General features: G+C 38.4%; 1 protein-coding gene across 1 annotated transcript in view; it reads right to left on the bottom strand.

Annotated features, from left to right (window-relative positions):
* ADAM2 (ADAM metallopeptidase domain 2) overlaps positions 1-5,891 on the bottom strand; it is a 114,826-nt gene that overhangs the window by 108,292 nt on the left and 643 nt on the right. The window lies entirely within an intron of this gene.

Raw genomic sequence — 5,891 nt, 5'->3', positions numbered from 1 at the left:
GTCTTAAAGGCTTGTCGTCAAAGAAATAGTCATCTGAGTGAGGTGTCAACTAAGTCCACGTGGGAGAAGCACACGAAGCTAAGTGATCCAAGGATTAAATAATGATTGTAAGTAATAAAATCCAAATCCAAAGTAGGAAATGGTATCAAAACTTTTGACCACCAGGTTTGCAGAAGGCTAAGGATGACAATGGAAGGCCACTGTCCACTGGTGAGGGCTCCACATGGATTAAGCCTCTAGTGAATCACCTCTGAATACAGCCCAGGGATGTCAATAAGTTTGCTTTGAGACAGAGAACATTGATTATGGCTGAAGTGAGTGGGTTGATCTATTTTAAAATTGTTTCAATTTTAATATTTTCTTCTATCTTTTTAAGTGAGGTTTTTCTATGTTTTATCTAGTCATTGTTGGGTTTTTGTTTGTTTCTTTGTTTGTTAACTGTTTGCGTTTTGTCTGATTTTCTGTATATGAAACCAGGAGAGGTAGATCTAAAGAAATTGGAACTGGATTGATAATTGCCTAGGGGCATGACGGAAGAATGGTGGAAAATGGGGAGCTAATAACATAAGCACTCAATGAAAATTTTCTGAAATTGGTTGTAGTGGTGATTTCACCAATCCTCTCAATAATCTTGAATGATTAAATTGCATGCTATGTGAAGTATATGCCAATGAAATCATTCTTTTAAAGTAAAAGAGGACATATTTAATCATTTGGATCACCTATCTGTTCATCAACGGAAGTTTACTAAAGATAAAAATAACATTTTTGGTTTATTATGTTAAATCAAAGTAAATCTAAATCCATAATAGAAAAGGGTTGCTAGGCTATTTCACTGGATAATTTGAAATTGTATTAATTTTTTTCTCAGTTCATTATTCATACATACGAGGATTAGGAGGAAAATTGCCACTGTCTACACTCCCTCCAGGCCACGTATTAGATGTAGTTGAACAATCTGGAGGCAAAAAATAATCCTCACAATGGCAATTTCTTTTATTATTGCACCTCTGAAATAAGAAGAAAATAGAGTCATTAATTTAACCTAGCATTAAATAACTAATAGATCCCTTTGTTGTTGTTGTTGTTTTGGTTGGGTGCTGTCAAATTATGCAGTCTCATAGTCACCCCGTACATTTCAGAACCAAACACTGTTACTCTTGCACCATCTTTATAGTTCGTGCTACATTTGAGTTCATTGTACTGCTCATTGTGTCCATCATCGTCTTAAAGGTCTTTCTCTTCTTGTGACACCTTACGCATAACGTTCTCGTCCAGAGATTAATCCCACCATATGTGTCAGTAGTGATATGAAGTTTATTTATAAGGCCATTTGTCTTTATTTTCTCCAAAATTTACTTGTGTCTGATATTAGTGCTTTGGTTCAACACATCCACATTCTGTTGCAATACCTTTCATTCAAATGAGTAGGAACATGAACCCTGTCTAGTCAGTTGGGCGTGTAGTTGTCTTTCATGTTTCTTAGTATAAATTAGTGACCTCTTTTGTGATCATATCTATTTGTGAAAGCATTTCAGTTGGTATCCCATCTATGTCCGTAGTCATTTTCAACAATGGCTTTCATAACACTTAGACTTCTTCTTACAGTACTATCAAGTTTGAATCACATGCAACACCTGAAATATTTGAGCTTCGACTAATTATTTCTGACACCCAATTATTTCTGACGCCGTGACTTTGTGTATTATTATTGGTGTTAGGTGCCATCAAGTCAGTTCAAACCCATAGCAACACTTTACCAACAAAACACTGTCCAGTCCTGCACCATCCTCACCATTGCTTCTATGCCTGAGCCCGTTATTGCAGGCACTGTGCTGACCCATCTCATTGAGAATCGTCCTCTTTTTCACTGCCCCTCCACTTCACCAAGCCCGAAGACCTTCTCTGGGGGCTTGCCTCTCCTGATAATAAGTCCAGTGTAGGTAAGATGCAGTCTAGTCATCCTTGCTTCTAAAGTACCCTCTGGCCTTACTTTTTCCAAGACAGTGCTTGTCCTTTTAGCAGTCTATCGTACTTTCCATATTTTGCTCCAGCACCATAACTCAAATGTTTTGATACTCCTTTGGTCTTCTTTATTTAACGTCTGACTTTCACAAGCATAAGAAGCCATTGAAAATACCATGGCTTGGGTCAGGTACACCTTAGTCCTCAATGTAACACCCTTGCTTTTCTCTACTCTGACAAGGTCTTGTGCATCAGATTTACCAAATGCAACTTGTCTTTTAATCTCTTGATGGCTGTTTCTATGAGCATTGATTGTAGCTCAAAGCAAGACTAAGTCCTTGCCATGCTCAAATTTTTGTGACGATTTGAGTCTTCTTTATATTGAATCATAATCCTTATTGAAGGCTACAACCCTTATGTTCATTTAATGCTTCAAGCCTGCCCCAATTTCAGCAAGCGAAACTGTATAATCTGCATACTGACAATTGTTAACAAGCCCTCCTCTGATCCTGATGCCACATGCTTTATGTAATCCAGCTTCTCTGATGATTTGTTCAGTATACAGATTGTATTAAGTATGGTGAGAGGATACAACCCTGATGCACATTTTTCTTGATTTTAAACCATGTATTATTCCCTTAATCTGTTTGCACAACTGCCTCCTGATCCATGTACAAGTTCCATATGAGCACAATGAAGTATTCTGGAAGTTCCATTAGACTAAAGAAACAAATTCATAGACACTCATGTGTATACCAAAAAAGGTTTGTATACAAGAGAAATTGAACATTGAGAAAATCTCCCAGCCCAGATCAAGTCCATAAATCGGATACTAGCCCATATGTCCAATACCAATCTATAAAGTCCTCACAAAACACATGCAATGACGCCAAATGCAGGATGATCACAGGCCAGTGGGTGGGAAGTCTTATGGATCCAGCAGTGTTGTAAGCATCTCAGCACTGGCATGTCTCCATGTGGCTTCTCTGGCTCCCAGGATCTGGTGCCATCAGCCTGTATCCATGTGTCTTGTCAGCTGCAATGTCTCCCAGAAAGTAAGCAGAGAGAGTGTGTGTCTCCTGCCTCCAAGGAGGAATCCTCAGAAGGCCATGCCCACACAGAGGCCTCATTGGCTATGACCTGACTGACAGGCTAGAATCCACCCCTTCACTCTCAATCCTCTCAAATTGACAAAAGACTATATAACTACCACCCCATTCTTCTTAAGGTTATCCATAGTTTGTTATGATAGACACAGTCAAATGCCTTAGAGTAGTCAATAAAATCCAAGTAAGCATCTCTCTTGTATTCTCTCGACTTTGAACCAAAATTTCCCTGATATCAGCAATGATATCCCTTTTTCCCTTTCCTCTTCTGAATTCAGCCTGAACCTCTGGCAGCTCCCTGCCAATGCACTGTTGCAACCATCATTAGATGATCTTCAGCAAAATTTTACTTGCAGGTTATATTAATGATATTGGTCTCTAATTTAAGCATTCTGTTGGGTCAACTTTCTTTGGGATGAGTACAAATAGGGAATTCTTCCAGCCAGTTGGCCAACTGGCTCTATTTCAAATTTTCTGTCATAGATGAATGAGTGCTTCTAGTGCTTCTACAGCTTGTTGAAACAGTTCTCTGGCTATTCCAACAAATTCTGGAGTCTTGTTTGGGAGAATGCTTTTAGTGCAGCTTGAACTTCTTCCTTCAGCTCTATTGGTTCTTCTTCATATGTCTCCTCCTGAAAGGGTGTAGTGTTGACTAGTTCTTTTTTGTACTTTGGGCAACTCTGTATTCTTTCCATCTTCTTTTAATGCTTTCTGCATCATTCAATATTTTTCCCATAGAATCTTTTAGTATTGTAATTTGAGGCTTGATGTTTTTCTTCAGTTCTTTCAATTTAAGATATGCTGATCATGTTCTTCCTTTCTGGTTTTCTTATTCTAGGACTTTACAAATTCCATTATAATATATGACTTTGTCTCTTGAGCTGCCCTTTGAAAGTTTCTATGCAGTTCTTTGACTTCATAATTTCTTCGATTTGCTTTATCTACTCTACAATTAAAAGCAAATTTCAGAGCATCTTCTGACACCCACTTTGATCTTACTATGCTATCTTTTTAATGACCTTTTGCTTTCTTCATGAATGATGTTTTTGGTATCCTCCCACAGCTCATCCATCAAGTCTTCTGTCATTAGTGTTCAGTGCAGTGAGTCTGTTCTTGAGATGTTCTCAAAATTCAGATGAGATAAACGCAAGGTCATATTTTGGGCCTGGGTAGACTAGAGAAACAAATCCATGGATACACACATGTGTATAAGAAAGAGATTTATATTCAAGGGCAATTGAACACTGAGAAAACATCCCAGCCCAGTCCAGATCAAGTCCATAAGTCCGATATTAGCTCAAATGTCTGATACCAATCTATAAAGTCCTCTTCAGACTCATGAAATACATGCCATGATGCTGAATGAAGGATGATCACAGGTTAGTGGGTAGAAAGTCTGTGGACCCAGTGGCATTGGAAACATCTCAGCATTGGCAGGGGTCTCTGCATGGCTCTCTGCACACAGGGCTGCATCAGGGTGGGTCCATGTGTCTTGTCAGCTGCTATGTCTCCCAGGGTGTGTGCACAGAGTCTCCCACCTGCAAGGAGGAAATACCAGATTTCCCAGAATTCTCAGGAGAAGGCCATGCCCACACAGAAGCCTCATTGGCTATGATCTGATTGACAGACTAGACTCCACCTCTTCACTCGGAATCCTCTAAAATTGACAATTATATAACTACCACACAGACTTGTTTACATTTTCTTCAGCTTCAACCTGTATGAGAAATTGATGTTTTTTTCCACCGTCAGCCCCTGTCTTGATATTATTGGCTGCTGATATTACGGATCTCCATCATCTCTTCCCACAGATGTCATCAATTTTATTTTTCTGTAGTCCATTTGGAAAAGTCCATGTGTATACACACCATTTGTGCTTGTGAAAAAATATATTTTCTATGAAAAAATTGGTCTTGTAAATTTCTACCATGCAAGTCCAACTTCATTGCTAATACCAAGACTGTATTTTTCAATTGTTTTTCCTTTCTCTTTGTTTTCAACTTTTGTATTCTGATAGACAATAATTATCAATGCATCTTGGTTCCATGTTTAAATAGGTTCCAACTGAAGACATCGGTGGAATTCTTCAATTACTTCACCACTAACTTTTATGGTGGGTGCATTTATTTGAATAATATTTAGATTGGATTTCCTGGAAGGCTGATACATATAATCCTATCACTATACTTTAAGGTTGATTTTGAAATGTCCTTTTGAATATAAATGAAAATACATTCATCTTTGTTGTGTTATTCCCAGCATAGTAAGTCATAAGATTTTCTGATTTAAAATGCAGAATACTAGTTCATTCAGCTCATTTATTCCTAGAACATTGATCTTTATGTGTGCTCTTTCTGGCAATTTCCAATTTTCCTAGATTCATACTTCGTGCATTCAAGTTCTGATCACTAGCAGATGTTTGCAACTGTTTCTTCTTACCTTGAGTTTTGCCCTAACAGCAAATGAAGATTCCAAAGGCTCCCCCTCCAACAGACTTTACTCCATTCAGATCACCATCATGCAGTTCCTGCCAGTCACTTTTTAGTGTCTTCTGATCTAAGGGGCCCATCTTCTGGCACTGCCTCCAACAAGGTTCTGCTTCAATTCATTAGGATCTTCAGTATTTGACAATGTTTAAAAGCTATGCATATGATTTTTGGTGGCTTCTTCCTTTAAAGTGAGCAACCTATTACTTCTTCCTTATCTATTCTTAGTCTGGAAACACAGCTGTAGCCTGCCCACTTTTTCAGACCCTGCTGACACTGGAAACAACAGTAATATAGCTTATAGCATCACAGCAACACAAAAGTCACCATAATA

The sequence above is a fragment of the Echinops telfairi genome, unplaced genomic scaffold, assembly GCF_000313985.2.
Source record: "Echinops telfairi isolate 266 unplaced genomic scaffold, ASM31398v2 ScPeMD7_9;HRSCAF=40, whole genome shotgun sequence".
Classification (NCBI taxonomy): Eukaryota; Metazoa; Chordata; class Mammalia; order Afrosoricida; family Tenrecidae; genus Echinops; species Echinops telfairi.
The sequence above is the reverse complement of the archived record's forward strand: the minus strand, read 5'-3'. Positions and strand labels throughout refer to the sequence as shown.